General features: G+C 38.4%; 1 protein-coding gene across 1 annotated transcript in view; it reads left to right on the top strand.

The window, feature by feature from the left end:
- The window catches only part of LOC127476574 (translation initiation factor IF-2-like), a 28,752-nt gene extending 11,919 nt beyond the window's left edge, over window positions 1-16,833 (top strand). The window contains exon 3 of the mRNA XM_051799593.1: window positions 16,797-16,833. The gene's annotated coding sequence lies outside the window, so the exon portion shown is untranslated. The remainder of the gene's footprint in view (window positions 1-16,796) is intronic.
- Window positions 16,834-17,115: the final 282 nt, after the last annotated feature.

Here is a 17,115-nt window from a genome sequence, read left to right as displayed (position 1 = left end):
ATTTGATATAAGAAACAGAAAGTACTTCCTATTTACATTTTCCTAGGAGCACAAATACTTAGACAGAATTTTCACAGGAAGGTAGCTGTTGTCATATAGATCAGACCACTGCCCTGTTCAAGTCCAATCAGATTGTGGCCAGTGCTGACACTTTCAGAAGAAGATGTAAGAAACCCTACTTAGAATTCTCACCCAAGGTTTTTTTCACCCCAGTAATGTGGCAGTGAATTTCTCCACACTTTTCTTGTAACCTGTAACTCATTTTGGACATGAAATAGTGCTGGGTCAGAATTTAGATATATGGATTCCCCTACACATGAAAATCCCACTGGGGTGGGATTTTACAGGCCCCATGATTCACATACTGACAAAATGACATTCATAAGTATTCGGACTTACAAAACTGCTGAGCTCACAAAACTCCCATTGTAGTCTGCAAGAAATACAGATATAACATCATTATTTGAGATTATCAACAGTAAATACTCCTATCTCTTTGCTGCCAAAAGTTACTGTTTTAAAGCAACTGGAGGTATTGTTTAGCAGAATAGTAATATCAATTTATCTGCTGGATGGTTGTGGATGATCTGTTTTCTCTGCATATAATGGTATTACTTATATCTACTGATGCTTTTTGCAAGTTTATTCAGCACTGTATTTTTCAAAGGATGGGTTAGATATTAGCTAATGTGTAGTTCTCTCTTCTGAGGCTGGCATGGAATAAGTCCTTATTTTAGAAAAGAAGGAACTGAGACTGTCTGAAAATAAATAAACATTTTTTCATTCTTTAGTAATGCCTGGAAGTTACTAAATCATATTTTTAGGCTTAGCCTGTGGCTGCCTCTTTTTGACCTATTTGAGAGCACTGTTTCTATGTGCTTTTATTTTATGTGATTTGACATGAACACAGTAATTATACAATTGAGTGTTAACAGACTCAGAGGTGTTAAGAGGTGGTCTCAGAATTAGTTTCCCAGTTCAATGCTATCACGGGTTTTAGCCAGTGGCCTTGGATACAGCTCTGAATTAGCACAGAGTACACTGTTAGTTCTATACTGCCAATTCTGGATGTTCTAAGCTAATTCTTTTAACTTCTCTAGCTCCAGTAATATACACAGCTGAGAATCCATTCTCTTGAATTCTTAACTTTAGGAGTTCGATTTCAGATAGAGATGATGTGCTACTACTTATGTCTTGGCAATCTCTTTTTCTCCATGCTCCCATTCTTGAAATGTTTGGCATAGTTATAGCTTTCTTACATGGGGTGGTTTATTTACTCTGTAAATTATACTACTGTAAGACTTCTGAATATCTTTCAACTGTTTATAGGAACATTTGAACATGTGGGAGAATACTTAATGTAAGATACTAGTTGTACATACAAACAAGACCAGAAAAAGGTGGGACATATACACAAAGAAATATCTTTGCTGAAATCCTCGTGTCACTGAATTAAGTAATAGAATGCACACCTATTTTAATAGAGCAAAGAAAAAAAAATAGACTTGGAAAAAAAATCTCTTTTCCCTTTTTCCCTCTTTTATCATTACCAGAATTAATGCATCAGAATTATATTTTTAAATATGTGCACATTATTCCCAAACACATTCAGTCTAGATTTAAACACTCTTGAAAGTCCAGAGGTGTTCCTGGATATTTCGAGGGGAGCTGTGAAGCAGAGCAGGAGCTGCCTTAGGACTATGTACAGAAACACTCTGAACATGACTTAGCCTGTTTAAAACCAAATTCAACTATCTTGAAGCAAATAAATTTCTTTTGCTGTAGAAGTTCAAGGTAGCTCAGCCAATAGATGTGGTCAGCAGTGTCTGACCACAGTGAAAAGTGATATGGTGGACATGGTGCACAAGTCTCACTGGTCAGCAAACTGCACAGGGCTTGGTGTGGGTGAGGTACCTTTGCAAAGATCCACAAAGGAACACGTAATGTATAGCAGGCTTTATAACTGTGATGGAAGCTGGGAAATATCCATTCAGTCATGAGTGTTGTTGATGAGTTTTGACATCTTCCAAAATGTCTTCCAGTCTGCAGAGCTTTCAGACACTCTGGGAGATGACAAGCAGCTCATATGGGCCTCTCAGACAGAATTTATATAGTCTGTGGTATTCCAGCGTGCTTTTTGGTAATGATAGTCTATTATTATTAAAAACCTGCTATTAGCATTCTCTTGAGAGGTGAGCATATTCCCTTGGTTATCTTTAAATCCCTGACAGGAAGTGCCTCAACTGCAGTTAAGCACAGTGCAGCCCATTTGTTAACAGTTTATAGGGTTGTCACAACGTACAGAGGAGAGCTGTAAACTTTTCCTAGCGGATCATTTGTGCCTTCTCTCCTAGTAATTCTGGGAATAGTCTGCCCACTTCATGTGGGACAATATTAATTTTCTATTTGCTGAAGAATTGGCCGTACCAAGCAGCACACAGAAAACTAGCAGAAAGACAAATATTTCTTCTTGCAGTAGAAATTGCATATAGTTACCATGGAAAAGTCAGTAAGGTGGTGTAAACTGTTGTTATATTTGCGTGTTCTCATCTGCAAAGACAAAAAGACCTTGTCTTTATTTGGAAATTTGCAGACACTGAGGTAGAGGAAACTTCCCGTTTTGTAAGAGAGACAGCCAACAGGTGCTTTTCTCAATCCTGGTGTAATCTCTGCTCACACAACTTTTTGTCCTTTATTCTTGTGAGTTTACCTCATGCAGGAACGCCAGGAGCTGCCCCTGTGGTTTCCAGATGAGAGAGTGCCTTAGATTTTAAATGGTCTGCAGCATTGCAACGTGGGCTGTGACACAAAGTCAAGTTTTTAAGAGGAACACCCCAAGGTGTGAAACTCATTGTCAGCAAGACAGGAGTTCTCAGTTCAAAATATATATATGAAGTAAAAATTTTTAAAAAGGAGTAAAAATCACTTGCATGAAAGCTAATTTAAAATCCCCTTTTAAAACTGATCCCCTTTAATCTGTTCAGAAATACAGGAACAGTTCATAGCTCTCACTGAGAACTCAGTGACAGGCTCTCCTTAGTGGAAAAAACAGATTTGGGATCTTGTAGCATCAAATCCTAACTTTTCACCCCACTAAGTGATCTGTGAAAATACTTTCTGTAATCTGAAATAAGACAGGCAGACCGGAAGTACAAAGCTGCTGTTTTTCTGTGGGAAACTAAATGCAGATTCAGAGTTCCTTGAGTCAGAGATTTTGCATTGTTTATTTGGAAAGACCTGGATTTCTGTTGTTTTGTCTATGTAAGTCATACAAGAAGAAAATTCTTCAGAATGTGGTAGCTACATGGAGAAGAATCCCTTTTCCTTGCTCTGTTTCACTTGGCTATCACTGACTGTGTAACTGGTGCATGCCCAGATGGACTGTCCTGTCCCTGAGGAAAGCCTTGGGGGAAGAGCTGCTAGAGATACTAAAATTTTGGTTTGTTTCTGTTTTCCTTTATCTATTGACAAAAGTATTATGCTTGTATCTCTCTTAGGCTAATCTATTAAAGAAGTTTCACCAGGGTTTGTTGTTGTGCTGACATGCTCTGCCCCTGTGAAAGAGTATATATATCAGGACTGAATTATTTCTGAGGTTTTACTTGCTATTTTTTCCCTACAATGTTAAAGACTAGTTCAGGAAGCTATTCTGTCTTGACACCACTGTGTATCAGTGGTTGCAGGTTGTTTCTTATTTTGGGGGAGAAAATGAAAGGTGGGAAAGTGGGACATCTGTTAAAATTCCTAGAAAAGTATGTCTTGGTTGGTACAGCACTGAGGGCCCTTGAAGATCACTCAGCAGTTACACTGCTGGGTATCAAGCTGAGGAAATGTTGAGGAGCTCACACTGCTAGGAACTGTAGGAAACATGATATGAGGAGTAGGGATGAGCCTGTGTATTGGTACAGTCTTCACTTTGTCGTGGTGTAGCTTCTGAATTGTTAACAGTCAAAACTGCCCTCCACCTAGTCTTCTGTCCTCCTCACTGTATTGTGTGCAGCTAAACTACACTCTCTCTAGTGATTTTTTGATTCTTGCTGTTATACATTGCTAGGAAATTTTCTTGAGCTGCCACATCCTAAGATAAAAAATTCTTCTTCCCTACTGTATCCTTTCTGACAGGGAATATTTTATGTAAAAACCAAAACATTTTCAATTACTTTTCACAGCATATCTCATAAATGGTGGTTATATACTGCTGTGGCTCTTTTCTGTATATATACATTTAACTTACCTTCAGTGTTATGAGGTCAGGAGCAAGAACTCATCATGTGATGCTTATCTTGTACTGCACCTTTTTTTCTGATTTTTGCAGAACAATGCTAGTGTACAGTTAGTGCACAGTTATCCAAAATATTGTAATTACTTTGTCTGTCATATCTCTCAATGATAATGGCAGTCTCTGCATTAAACAGAATTGCTGTTGTTAGTATGTTTCCTGATATTTAAATGCATGATTTTATGACCCCAATAGCCAAATAATGATTAAACTCAGAAAAGTTTGACTCAAGGAGTTCTAGAATCTCATGACATAATGCTGAAAAAAAACAGAGAATGTTTTATATATATACATATACCTCATGTAAATTTTAAAATGTTATTTCATTCAATTTAAAAATTGTAAATTCATAAAAGCTTGATAAGACAGGCAGGAACTGGGAGCTCAGTACAGGGAACAGTTGACTTGTTTCAGTAATAAGCCATCTGCTTAATTTGATGTGATGATTTAGTATCATGATGGCTAGGGCCATAGGAGTATCCTTTAATAAATATTGTCCTGATATATGTCCATTCCCTCCCTGCCACATCTTGAAATCTTTCCCAAAACTCTTGCAGGTAACTTGAGAATAACCTGAGAGCAGGACTTGTAATGCAAGAACAGGAGCGAATCACAGTGATCAGCAAGTGTGACTATCCCAGTGATCACTGTTATGATCTTGTGACAGCAGGGGGGAGAAGCTTGGCTTAAACAGAGAAACTGAGACAAACGTTTTCTTACCTTCTAGAAAGCAGAGCCTGCTGTTCCTATTATGATGTCTTCCTTATTGTGACAAATGTCCTGAGATTACACAGAGAGCACAAACATTTATTTCGGGTGAAATAAAAACCTTAAGAGTCCAGATTTTTGTTGTCTCTTTCCAGCTCCACCTCTGATGTCTGTCTATTATCGGACATCTCAGCCTCCATGGCTGAAACAGATGTCATCTTTACACAGCTCAGAGCAATGAGTCACATCTTGGTTCTGTCCAGCAAAGCACATTGAGTTCATCATGAAATACAGAGTTATTTCCAGACAGGGCCCCTCTCTGAAAAATGTTAACAGGTGGAAGCCCTAGTAGATAACTTAACGTCTGCTCTTCGAGAGAGGGTTATTTTTACCACCAGCCTGAGTTTGGTGAGTGCAAGTGTGCCATGCAATGATATACAGAAAGCATTTATAGCTGGAGTGGTCTGGACCTGTCCCTCCTCATTTTTAAAGCAGAAGAGGCAAACAGGCTGATAACATGTAGGCATTTGTGTATTCCTAACACCTACACGAGGACATTATTTGATTTCTAGGCACAGAATTAATTTGATCACTTAGGCAGAGAACTGGATTGGGAATAAAGAGAACTAAATACCAAGTTCCATAGGTGCTTTGATTAAAAGAATTGTACAGAAATATTTTGAATGAAAATGCAGCTTATCTTTGTAGGGTTACTGGTGACAATAAGTTTGCAGCCATGTGAACATGTCTAGAATTTCATATGCTTATATATAGGAAATCATCTAAGGAAAAAGGTATTTTTCTGCCTCCATCACTTTTTTGCTTGAGGAAAGATTATTAACTTGTAGCTTCTCAGAAAATTTTTTTTCCTAGTGTCTAGCTTTGGTTTTTTTACACTTGGAGAAACATGCTTGCTCATGACACTGAATAACTTTTTTGAAGAAAGTTGAGCTGGTGATTGGATGCAATAGTCTCATCTGATGACTGCTTAGCTGAGGAAGAAGGAGACTTGATTGCTTGTGGAATTCCTGCTGTCTCAGCCCCAGTGGATGGGCAGTGACCTGCATCTGCCCCCGGCCTGGCAGCTCTGCTCATGACTCATCACAGGGCCTTCAGTGCCTTTGACACCACTGTCTGCTGAAGTACATGAGGCCCACCAGTGTCCCCTGTGTGGCTAGGATAGCACTGCCTTATAAAAGCATGATGCATTCCTAAGGTGTCCCTGAGAGAAAGAAGTCCAGCTTTCTCTGGGTCAAGTTCTATGGAGAAGGACTGTAGAAAAGAAAGCCCATGACAACAATGTAAAATGGTAAGTCACACTATGGTATAAACAGAGTTTAGGTTTAGGAATGAGGAATTCAGTGGTAAATCACATGAACTCTCCTTCCCACTTACTGAGTACATTACGTGTTCTTAGAAAATTCTGTATTAGTAATACTATAAAAATCTGCTTTTATTGGATTATGGATTGTATTGTGTATCCACAATTAAAAAGAGAGGTTGTGCTCCCCACATGCTTTTCTATCTGGGCCACTACTATCTCTTATTGTAAGAGAACTGCTCTGTATATTTTCATTGCTTTGTCTTTTCTAAAACCTCCAGTATGCCAGAATGCCAAATAGAGTCATGTTTTTGATGAGTATCTTTTCTCTAGAAACTGGGCTGAGAGCCACAGACTTGCTTCCAGTGAACCACCAAAGCTTCTTTTAATTTGATGACCTAAGTTGCTGTTGAATTTGGATAAACTCAGACAAGTTTATATGTGAAAATGTCTGTCTTTCATTGCTAATCCTTTGAGCTGTTCAGTCCTCTTAAATCCTCTTTTTTTTTAGGCTTAAAAAGGTTATGTCTCCATCCAGACACTTTCAGTGTTCTGTTTTCAGGACTTAAAAACTCATTTCAAGGCTTTTCCTGTATTTAAGACAATACTGAAAACTGCAAAGAAATTTTTTAAGTAAAGATTTTTGCAACATCAGCCAGCAGACAGTAGTCTTTTTTTACTGAGGTATAGATGTACTTAATTAACTAAAGTACATTGTTCACATATTTTAATATCACCTTTTCTAGGAAAAGACATGAAACATATTCAGGTTATACAATGTCTTGCTTAAAAAAATTCTTCATCAATAAAACATCACAAAATCTCCTTTCAAGAAAGAAGTCAGCAAATCATTTCATGATTTTCAAGGTAACATAACTAGAGATTGGAATACAGGGCAATAGCAATGAAATGGAATAATGTACCTGAGTTCAGAATAGTCAATGCTTCATATCAATAGGCTTTGAGACAGAGATAGAAGAAAGTTTTGTGTCATGGACTCTTAGATGTGGAGTGCACTTTGACTCTGCAGTCTTTTTTCCAAACCTGGACACTTGGAGGGGTCACTATTTCTAATACTATCTCACTGGAGAGAAGTGAGAGTTTTCTGAATCAAGCTACTTCAAGCCATAAAATGTCTAAACTTCTCAAAAATTACTTCTGTCTTTACTTTTTTCTTTCTATTTTCAGTTCTTATTTAGTATGGGTTTGAAACCAAGATCTTTGATGATTTTAACAGCCAAAAAAGTGTAAATATAGAAAGTGTAAGTATGGTTATTAAATCTGTGAAGTTCTACAGAGCTTCAGTGATACTTACTCTCTTCTGACAAAAGTGTCCCCCATCTTTATCTTAAAGCTTGTGGAATCAAGGTGGTGATCATTAACTCTGGTAAATTTTAAGAAAGATAGACAGTGACATAAAAGGGATTTTTTTTCTTCTTTTTTTCTTTTTTTTTTTTTTTTTTGTTTTGGTTAAAATCAAGAACATTGCAGAACATATGTTTCCATTAAGTTCTCAACAGCAAAAATTGCCATCTTTTACTGAGCAAATTGCAACTTTCAACTTCTCATGGAAATTGCACCTCTTTTAAGGTCACAAAGATTCAAATGTAATCAATCATCCTGGAAATGGGATCTGAGAATCTGAAATTGTCTGAACTTGTCAGCATAAGGAACTCTGTGCTTCCTTAGTGTGAAATAAAAATGTTCACAGCTACTATGAACAGTAGGAGATGGGAGTTACTTAATTTTTTCTGAACTTCAGAAAGTGTTTTAAGACACTCATGTAAGTGCTGTACTCTGGTAAGGTGGCATAGTGGTAGCATCTACTATCCTAATCTGATACTAAGTTCCTAGGTAAACACATTCCTTTACCTTACCAGATATAAAAATGTATCAGGAAATGCCATACTCAAAAATGGAGGGGCAATTCAACCTTCAACAGAGTCAGCCTGCATTTCTCTCTGGTGGAAATCAAGGATTTAAAGAAATTACCCTTAACCTTTTGGATTCCAGATAGAATTGCACTTAACATGGACTTGCTTTTGTTTTAAATCCCTTCTCTGACAACTGCCCCTCTAATTACAGAATGCAAAATCTGATGCTTACACATCCAAAAGCTACAATATGCTTTACATCCTGAAACAATCCTCTGTGCTAACTATCAACTCTGTCATGGAGATGGTTGCTAAAACTCTTGACACTTTCCTCACTGTGAAACACAGTATTTTAAATAAAATAGTTCAGTTTAAGGCTTGCTAACAGATGCAAACAAATGAGAAGCAGAGCCCGACCTCCCTAGTGTGCTTTTTAATTTTGCTAAAGCTGTGCCTTACACCACAAGCTTTAGTAAAATGCTTCCATGTATCACAAAGCCTCCCTTGTAGAGATGAAGAGGGAATGCCCTGGTTTCCATGCCCCCCGGGGGGCTCCCCAAACCCCCCCCCCCGTGTTGCCCTGTGTGGCTGGTGCCCCGGGAGCAGCCCCAGAACAGCAGATTGGTTCCAGGCACTTCTGCCTGCCAGCACATTGTGGAACTAACTTGCAAGGAATGTTCCCCTTGGCAGGCAGCCTCCTCCTGGCACCAGTGCCAAATGATATCAACCCTAATTGTTGCTATTTATGACATTTCTTGTTGCTTTTATGAATCACTGCTAAGAAAACCAGGTTATTCCAAATCTTTGAACAAGTCGTACAGCGAGAAGCCTGATAATAGGTAGAGGACAGTAGGAATTATTTTGAATTGATTCTACAGTTTTTTGAGCTGAGAGACAAAAGCATATTCTGCTTGAGGTGGGAGCTTCAAATCAAAAAACTGCTGAGTCTTAAGACTCCAACCTTGGCACTGTCTTGCTGTGTGCCCTGGAGTTTCTTGAAAGTCTCTCTTAGTTTTCTTTTACTTAGGCTATTCACTATTTTCTTTTAATTTTCTTTTTTTCAGCTGATTTGAAACTAATGTAAGCAAACAGGCCCACATGCAAATAAATATTCCAGTACTGAGAATAATATCATCTGTATGTAATGGCTCTGACTGTGTGTAAGACTTTGAGCTTCTTTGTGTGTGGATGAAATACATAGATAAAAATGGCAATTCTAGTTTTGACCGAAACTAACACACAATTAAAAATATAACAACAACTCTGTCCTATTTTTCTTTTCCCAAATAAGCAAAAAATGCAACTATATATGAAATTTCTGAGGTGAATGCTGCTGTAAGTGCCCAACAGATCTAATCCAGGTTTGTGCTTCCAGAAACCCTGGACATGCTCATTGTCAGAGGCATTCTGGAAAATGTTGAGTAAAACAGCTATGCATGCACAGTAGTTCTGGCATGTCCTAAAAGCAGGTGACTTTACTGTGCAAGTACAGTGTCATATGAGTGCAGGCAGCTTTTATCAAGAAATCCCAAGCAGAAATATATTTGTCCTTTTCTGTGTGTCACTCCTAAAGCAGACCAAAAAATCCATCTTCTGTAAAAGAGAGAACATTGTATGCAAGGTGCTCCTGGGCCAGGGCAGGGGGTTTGGAGGCCCACTGTAACAACATAGGAAAATATGTCTACTCTTTGATGCTGTAGAATAACCTTCTGTAGCACACATTGGCTAGTAGAGACTTCAGTGGTAGTACTTGAAGGATGCTTTAAAATCTAAACAAAAAGGTTTGTGTTTTTCTCTACTTGTGAGTGACTGTGGAATAAAATACTGTAGACCTCTTCTTTTTTCCAGTATATTTAATGCCTCTGCAATGATGTTATATGAATAATATTGCTCTTTTAATCTTCCATATGGTTGCTGAGTGCCAATAATACTCATGTCAGAGTTTGAGTTTTGCACTGCTTTTAGCCACTGCTATACATATAATCCTAAATGCAGTACTACATATTTCAGTTTGCAAATGAGAAGCACCTATCAAACATCACTGTTTATGATGGCAAACTTATGAAATACACTATTCAAGCAAAGTATAATGCTGTTTTAAAGTTCAGGATATATATAAACACAAGAGGGCAAATTCTAACGTTAGCATATAATGCTACTGCCTATATCCCCAAAAATGTGTATTTTCATCAGGTCACCCTAAGCTGAGGGAAATGGAAATGGGTTGTTAGTCAGTGTGACAGACAGACCACAGATATGAAGCATCTGGAGACCCAAGCCAGGCACCACAGCTACGTTATGGTGTCAGAGATCATGAGGCTTGTGCGGAAAGAGAAGGGCTGGTGGCTTGGAAACAAGAGGCAGAAGGTTTGAGCTGATTAGGGATGCCCTGCCAATGGCAGTGCTTGCTCTTGCCTTCACACTACATCGTGTCAGAGCAGGCACAATGAGCTTTTGTTCGGTACAGGGCACAGAGAGAAGTGGTGAGGTGTACACTGTGTAGGTGTCTCACTCGAAGGAAAGGATGTGGTAATTTTTTCAGTGTCTCCAATAGAAGACTAAACTCTGGGAAAGCCACTGAGATGCTCTGAATGCATACACTGGGACAGCCAGCAACCTCTCTGTATCAGCATGAGAGAGTGCATCCTCACTCCTGGTGTCCAAAGCAGCAGTCTCAGGCTCACATTGCAGAAGATGTACAAGCTCAGTTTTCTGTCCTGACCCAATCACATCAATGCACCAAAATATCTTTCATATCTTGTTTACATTATTCCAAACTCCAGTTAGTGCAAGACTGATAACAGTTTTACAGATAACAAATGAGGTGCTTTATTATGATGCAGTTGCAGAGTCAAGAATCAAAGGACTTTTTGGTGTAATCCTGCCTAGAAATCATTGTGATACAACTGGGAAATCTTGATGTTTTGTAAACATGAACTACAGAAACAAGAACCAGTCCTTTAGGTTTGAGGCCATTCTGAATGAATAGATTTAGACATACTGATATTTTAAATAGTAACCAACCACAAATTTGTTTTTAGTTGTTCAGTTCCTCTTTCTTTTTTTTAATATTTTAATTCTTAGAAAACAGAATGTAGCCAGGGGAAGGATGGCAGGGAAGTAGTGGTTCCTCTGGTCAAAACTACACTGAAATGTTTTTTTCTGTCCTTTCTAGTGAAGAGAAGGCTTTTCCAGGGCTTTTTTTTCTCCAAACTCATAGTAATTTTTCAATTAAATTACCATATATGTTAAATTACACCAGTTGTCTGGCCCACCCAGGAACGTGAGTCTTCCATTTTCCCACTGTTAAAAGCTTAAGAACTAAAACTCTTCAGTATTTTAATTACTGCAGATCTATCAAGCTGCCAGCCATCTCGTTATGACTACTTTGGGTTTTATTGTTACTGTAAATGTTTTGTCTTCAATTAGCTTTCCTCTGTCCTGGAGACAATATTCAGCAGATCACAAGGTGTTGGCTGTGTGACATTGTGTGTAGACTGTTCAGGTGCATGTTTTTCTCTCATAAAGAGAGTCTTTCTGCTGCTTTAGACCCTGTGTGTTCTCTGCTGAGGGCTGTGACAGCTGAACACACGAGGAAGGCAGTGGCCAGAGTGGTGATTTTGCTTTAATGGTGCATGTCTCAAAAGCCATCCAGATGCCATAGTGATGGACAGCTTTGAAATACATATTTAATCTCACAAACTTTCAATTAAGGAGACTATCTGTTATGTCAGACCAAAAGATAAGTTTTAGAAATTAATTGTAGTAAAGCAAAAATTTTGATTTATTGGCCTTTCTCCCTTCTGCCTCTCATATGTGTGGTGGTTCCTAGTGATCAGACTGTAACGGAACATAACATTCTTTTCTTTTTTATTATTTTGGTTTTTCTTGAACTATTCTGTTCTTTATAGAACTCTGACCATATCCTTTTCCTAAACTTTTTCACTAGTGTAATTTCTCTTTGCAGAGTACTTCACAATATCTGACCTGAAGTCAGTGAGGGTGCAAAATCTGAAGATTATTGATGCCAAAGTGTTATAGGGTTAGAGTTGTAAAGAGAAATATGCAAGCTGGAGCACTGCTGAAAAGCAAATCGAAAAGGTCAAAATTGCTGAATAGTGTCTGCACAAGACTATTCTCTTGTAAGTGGCTATTCTCATCTTATTATAAAATTACTGGCATCAGAAGTGCCACTCTCGTGTTAGTTATTGTTGCAGGCCACAGCATTGCTGCTTGTTTCCCTCTGCCAAGCAATTAAACAGAAGGAAAAAGAGAACAGGCAGGATAGGTTGCTAGGATAGGTTTCTCTTCAAAGCCATATTCAGGATCCTTCTTTTGACAAGCACTGCTGCAGTTGGGTAGGTTTGCTGTGGTGGTGGGGAACTGGCATCATTCTGTTGCACCTGCTTGCCATAGATTGTAGCTTTTTCTAATCTAATGCCCTTGTAAACTGTACTGGTGATGCTGCTGGGCTATCAGGGACACTTTGTAAAGAGCTTCTGCTGGACTCTCAAAAAATATGGTATAGCAGACATGGCTTTATGATCATTAGTATCTAGAAGTTTCAGCAACCTACCTGTCTACATTTTGCTTTTTAGGAATGTATGTTTAAATAGACAAATTTTTAAATTAATGGTATCTTCTTTGCTTGCTTTTGATGATTTAGGAGCTTTCTGCACTTAAAAGTCTCAAACTATAGTCTAGCAGGTAACAACAGCAGCTAAATGCAGCATTTTTAGAGCACGGATTACGAGGCACAGAATTCCAGCCCAGAACATCTGGCTGATAAATTATAGAGCACACTAATCAGCATGTCAATGTGGAGGATTTACATGGTCGATGGCAAGTGCCAGCCAGCTCTAAATCAAATACATCACTTTTTCTATCCCTTCAACCAGAACACTGTCTGTACAGTGATTTACTGCTGCACCCAATAAGCTGAAATTTCCTAATCATTTGGAGAAAGATGCAATTACCAATAAACTGATTCTGGGGTGAGAAATCTGAGTGCACTTGGTCATTGTAAGCTGAAATATTTCAAAATAAAGAAATGCATAGTTCAGGAAATACATTTTAATCATCTTCTTGATTAGAAGATACTATTTTTTACGTTTGTGAGATGGCACAATAACTCATTGTCTTCCAGATCCTCAGAATCAAGTTATGATGTGGTTATTGTCTGAGGAGATGCTTAGTGCTTTTGGAAGGATCTCTACTTCCATGTCATACAGGAACTCAAGCATCAGACAGCATATAAGTGTGTGTAGTGCTTGCACACAAGAGATGTGCCTGTACAAAGATGTCTAATTAAAGTACATGTATAAGGTCAGTAAATATGACTAACAAAAAACAGCTAACACTGAAAGAGAGCTGCAGTTTTTTGGTTTTTTAATTATTTTTGTTCACCAATGGCTAATGATTTCTCACTGTGTCAGGTGCTAGTGCTGGCAAAAAAAGAATAGAGTTGCCCTTTAGTTGTTGGATGTTCTCAGAGTACTGGTGCAGCTTATGACCTCTAGGATATAATGTTTCAGTTCTGATTGTAGGAAAAAGGCAGGGTTCTAATAGTCAGCTCTGATTTTATATTTTGTCTGGGAATGGGCCATTGTGTTATTCAGCCACTCAGCAGTGTAATGCAAATTCTGGGTGACCGATGAGCAGTGCTAGCTCATCTAGCTAAGTTTACAATGACTTTATGCTGTGCTGGGGCTTTCTAGGCATCAGTAGAACTTTTTGTTGCTGCCTTGTGTCCATGATGCTAGGCAGCAGCAGCCCCACATTTCAGATCTAAACCTACACTGACTGAAGCACAAGTGAGGAGTGGAAGTCTGAAACTTTCACTGCCTCCTTCAGTGATCAATTAGCTAAAATGGTTCTTCTGCTTGTTCTGTTCTGTGGATCAATACTGGTGATAAGGCACAAGCTTGCAAGGAAATGACTAAGCCATATGGTGGCCAGTTGATTGCTGTGGTTAAAGATGGTACTGGCTGGAGGGGAATTTTCGGAAGTATAGCATGGTGCTGAGCCCATTGTGGCTGGGGCTTAAAAGTCAAGGGCAATATGTGTTAGTCCACTGCAGGAAACAGAATGAAGGCATGTTCATGAGATATACTGTATTGCTAAAAAGGAATCATAATTGACATTTTGCTTGTATAACCTTGCCTTCACTTGCCTTCATTTTGAAATCTTTCTGTCACAGTGAATGGTGGCTCCCAGTAAAATCCACTCCTTGTTGACTCACATAAATTTGTTTTAAATTTTCTGATTTTTTGCTTGTGCTACCTTTAAGGCTGAATCCATAAGCAATAACTACACAGTGGCAGTGAAGGAGAGAAGATGAATGTACTTCAATAGACAAGAATGCTGGCCCTTATGAGAATTTTCTTATTTAGGGTATGAGTCACACCACATTGACACAATTATTTGTTCAGCTCGGTGGTTCAGCTGCTATTATGTCTGATTTTGAGTATGCATGCATTGCAATGTCTAATTTAGGAGAAAAAAACATTACATTCACTTACATATACAAAATTATTTATGAGGTAATGACACTATGAAACCAGATTTGAACTTCCAGGAACACTCTCTGACTTCAAAGACTACTAACATTTGCAAATGTAGTTAATAAACAATGATTTGGAAGCATAGATGGAGATGAGACAAAGGACCACTTTGAAATTTACTTCAAATCAACATTCTACCTCTAAGTTTGTAACTAGACTCTCCTCAAAGCTACATCCATGAAATCGGTGTTGTGTGTCTCATAGGGATCTTCAGCAATCCCAAGGGATTGCTTCAGGGTTAGCTAAAAAATATTCTTGCATTATTTACTAATGACTCATTTGTAACCATCTGCCACTCCTCTTCCTTGAGTAAATATTGGCAAATGTTATTGCTGCAAAAACAACAGTCAGCTCTACATCATAGCTTTCTCAGATACTGGCACAATGGCTGTGCCAGGATCAGGCAAAGTGCTTATCTGGAAGCTGTAAAAAACATTTTGGGCTTTCTCACATAATGCTTGTCAGAGTAACCCTAAAGCTGTGCCATCTGATGATGGGAAAACCAGGACTGAGGTCAGGAAATCACAAAGATCTATCCCTCAGTTGTTCCAGTTGAGCCAGAGGAGTCGACCTGTTTTACCTTAGCTAAGAACAATCTTCTGGCTTGAAGGGAAGAGCAAGGACAGACAACAGTTCTGTGAAATCCATTTGGGTTTCCATCTCTGGGAGAAGTTTGTGGAGGCTAGTGATGCCTTGCGTTCTTGCTTTCTTCTGCAGGAGGAAAAACCCCTTCTTCCTTCTGCATGAGGAAAAACCCCTCATGTATACATATATATATATATATATATATATATATATATTACTTTGGTGCTGTGACAAGCAGCTGTATCTAATTTCTCTGCTTTCAGCTTCTCTTTCATTGTAAAATTATGGAATCCTCTGTGACCTGATGCTGTATATAAATTATTCAAAGTGGCATCTTGGTATAAAACAGTAGACAGTGCTTTTTTCCTAGTTTTATGACTAGGTCTGTTTTTTCAGAAATGACTAGACTATATTTGCTGCATTCTTACTCAGTGATCTAAAATTATATCTTCATTGATTTGGCACTTACCAGCTTTCCCAAATAAGACATTACAAGATCCTTAACGGATGTACTTTTGTGGCTTATTAGTGGACTCGCTCCTGCTGTTTGCTTTCAAGGTAACCTTTCATGTTTGCTACATTTTCAGAATACTTTGATTAAGTGCCCAAAACCACCAAAGACATTCATCCTGCCCCATCTAATTGCAAAGGCTATTTCAACCACTCTGTCATAAGCAAGTGAGGTTAATGTAAGAGGGTGATTTTTCTAAGTGATTTTTTCCCTCTACACTGGTTTTTAGTAAAATGCACAGCCAGTCCTGTGCAGTGCAGCATGGAGATGCCCTGCTGGGTCTGGGCAGTTTGGCTTGGTTGATGGAAGCAGTACAGTTACATGAATGTGTGTGTCTTCACCTCAGCTAAAATTCTCAACCTCGTGTTTGGCTTGGACATTCTGAATGAGTGTCAGTGAGGGGAAATGCTGCCTCGCCAACAGGAGGAAAGAAATTACATCACTCTTTCATATTTTCATGTGTTATCCTGTTGAATTCTGGTGATTGGGTGTTGGGTCCTTCCAAGCTGGCTTTTCAATGAAGAAAAAAACAGTGATGTGAAAGTGTGCTACATCCTTCTTGCTACACACAGGCCTAGAAAATAGGCTTTTCTTCTAAGACTTAAAACGTACTTCCACGTGAAAAAAAAATGTTCTTAAGAGACAGCAGTAATATTGCTGGGTAATACATAAATGCAATTTGTGGAAATTAGTTCTTTGGTAAAATTATTGGCTAATGTGAAAATTCTTAGAAAAAGGCAGGCAATATTTAAAGATTGAGTTACAGCCTGCTGGCTGACTACAGCTTCAGAAGTAGGGCTACTCACATGGTGTATGGAAAAGCCCATTTAAAACCATACTCTTCCAGATTTAGAATCATCTAGGATGAAAATTCACAGTAAATACTCATAATCCATATTCAAATATCAGAGCTGAGATTTGTATCTGATTGTTCTGAACCCTTCCATTGTTACAGGAGTACTGAAAGTCTTGGCCTGCTTTCATTGCAGATAGAAAATAACACTAATTTTGGGAGCTTGAAAGATTCTGCATGACAGAATTAAGATATGTTGGTCTAGTTCTGTGTCTTTCTTATTTTTGTGCAGCATGTGAAAATGAAATGCAATCTTAAAGCCACTCAGATTTGTTTTCTGTTTTCTTAGGCTTCCCTGTGTATGATGTTTAAAATAATTGCACCACAAATACAGTTATAGAGAGTTCAAGTATTCAATATTGTGCAATGTCTGTATCCGTTCTCTCCCCTTCCCCACCATCCTGTAACATCATGGGCTTTC

Source organism: Manacus candei, unplaced genomic scaffold (genome assembly GCF_025592945.1).
Source record: "Manacus candei isolate 608988 ecotype Guabito, Panama unplaced genomic scaffold, ASM2559294v1 h1tg000050l, whole genome shotgun sequence".
Classification (NCBI taxonomy): Eukaryota; Metazoa; Chordata; class Aves; order Passeriformes; family Pipridae; genus Manacus; species Manacus candei.
This window is presented reverse-complemented; position numbering and strand designations above follow the sequence as displayed.